Source organism: Suncus etruscus, chromosome 9 (assembly GCF_024139225.1).
Source record: "Suncus etruscus isolate mSunEtr1 chromosome 9, mSunEtr1.pri.cur, whole genome shotgun sequence".
NCBI classification, from domain to species: domain Eukaryota; kingdom Metazoa; phylum Chordata; class Mammalia; order Eulipotyphla; family Soricidae; genus Suncus; species Suncus etruscus.
Window position 1 is genome coordinate 61963421 of NC_064856.1, and position 2399 is coordinate 61965819.

Genomic DNA, 2399 nt, shown 5'->3' on the forward strand with positions numbered 1-2399 from the left:
CATCCATCCATCCATTTGTTCATTGCTCAGCTCTTACTGAGGGTCTAAGAACAAGGCAGAGAATAACATACTTGAATTGACATTAAAATTCTATGCATCCAAAGAGTGCGTTAATTATAGGAGAATTCTAGTAAATTTGTGATCAGGGACAGTAGGAATAGATTATTTTGCTTAAATTTTTCAAATGACACTATGCAGTGGAGTCACCTGAGATCTTTTAAGAATGACTTATGTGGGCCCGGAGAGATAGCACAGCGGTGTTTGCCTTGCAAGCAGCCGATCCAGGACCAAAGGTGGTTGGTTCGAATCCCGGTGTCCCATATGGTCCCCCGTGCCTGCCAGGAGCAATTTCTGAGCAGACAGCCAGGAGTAATCCCTGAGCACCGCCAGGTGTGACCCAAAAAACCAAAAAAAAAAAAAAGAATGACTTATGCCTAGGACTAGGATAATTCAATACACATGCATTGCTGGGATTTGATCTCTGGCATCACATCTTCTATTCCTCATCCCCAACTCCTAGCACTACCTGGAGCAATCCCTGAACACAGAGCCAGAAGCAGCCTCTGAATACCACTGAATGTGGCCCAAAATAAGAAACAAACAAAAACTGCAGATTTCTGGTTCCCAGTTCCAAATATGATTTAATTGGCATAGGAATTTTAAAAGCTCCTGAGGTCAGTCAAAAATTCAAGAAAACTTGGAAAACACTGCTTAAAGGGTAACAAGTAGGGAGTTTGGATGGAAAGTAACTCAAATTATTTTTAGCAAAAGCCAACCCCAAAGGAAAGGTAGTTTGCATTTAAAAAGAGACTGATGGTATATGCTTTGTGCAAGATTAGGTCCAGGCCTCAAAAGATTTTACAAGGCTGAGATTTTCTTCTTCCCCAGGGGTAGTTCCATTCTCAGGCTCCCCTTGGTTGCAGGATGCAATAATTTTAAACTGTTCTTTTTTCATACCTACTGCAAAGGAGAGGTTTTATTTCCTCCTAATTCTAATTCTCATGAAATCTCAGAATTACATTTCAGTGACTTAAATATAAGACTGAGTCAATTACAGGGTCAGAGAAGTGAGAATTTCTGATTGGTCTGTTATAAATTGAATGTCCTACCTGGGTTCAGAAATTGGAGGAAGGTCACCTAGAACTCATGGTGGAGGATTAGTGACAGGTCATGGCATATTCTGAGGCCTTGTGTGAGAGAGCTATTGTCAGAGCCAGTTGAGTAGGGATGAGGAGGTTAACTATATCTTTTAGAAGAGAAAACTATGGAGATAGTATAATGACAGGACCACTTTTCCTATTTTATGAATATCATTGAAAAATACATAAAAGACATATGATTAGAGAAAAAATTATTATACTTACTGAGAAAACTGATATTAGGGGCCTGAATTAGAACAATGTCAATTGGTATTGGGAATTCTTTATTTTAGTGTCACAGTGGGCCCTCCCAAGCAGTGCTCAGGGGCTCTGGGCCATTTCAGTGATACTTGGGTTGCATCTGTGGGTCTAGTTTTTCAGTATTTGGTCCTGGCATAGAGCAGTACGTAATGCTAATGACAGAACCTGGGGTCTCTATATGCCAAACATATACCTCAGGCCTTTGAACTCTCTCATACACTGGGTTTTTATAGGCTCCCCAGGTGTTTCTATGTTCAACCAAAGTTGAAAAACACTGTCTTAAAGGGTAACAAGTACCACAATTGGACTGCAGCAACACAAGACTAGCTTTAAGCAAACAACAACAACAAACTTCAAAGTGGGGTGACTTGTATTAAGGAAGATAACTATATGCTTGTTCAGTGTTAGGTCCTAAAGGCTTACAGGAGGTATGTACTTCAGAAATGTCCTGAACTAGATATATGGTATTTGCCATCCAGAAGAGTTAGAAAAAGATGAACGACAGATGGAACTATATAGTCTATTTGGGGAAAATGTGTGGTTTGGTTAGCATTTGCGAGATTAGGAATATAGATTGTTAAGTAGGTCTGGATAAGCTAAACTTGAGCTATCTGAAGGACCAAGAAAATCCATGAGGTGAATGAAATGAAAATCTGAAGTTCCAGAGAGAGCTACATGTTGCTGGCGTCTGATCCCTGAAATAGAGTCAAGTGGCCATTATCCAGCCTGGCTATGCAGGAAGGTACTGATAGTGTGGGAGACTACGCTTTTGAGGCCGTAGGAGAACAGTGGCATTTTGGAAAAAGAGCAAAGAGCATTTCACATAGGAATGATCCAAAGCATTATGTGGTGCAAATATATAGAGAAGAAAACATGCTGGTGACAGAACCTGAAATCGACAAGGAGTCAAATCACTCTTGACAGAGCCCGGTTGTAGAGTCTGACATGAGTAAGGTAGACACGTGTTGGGAGGAATCATTTGTCCACTCATTTGAGGAG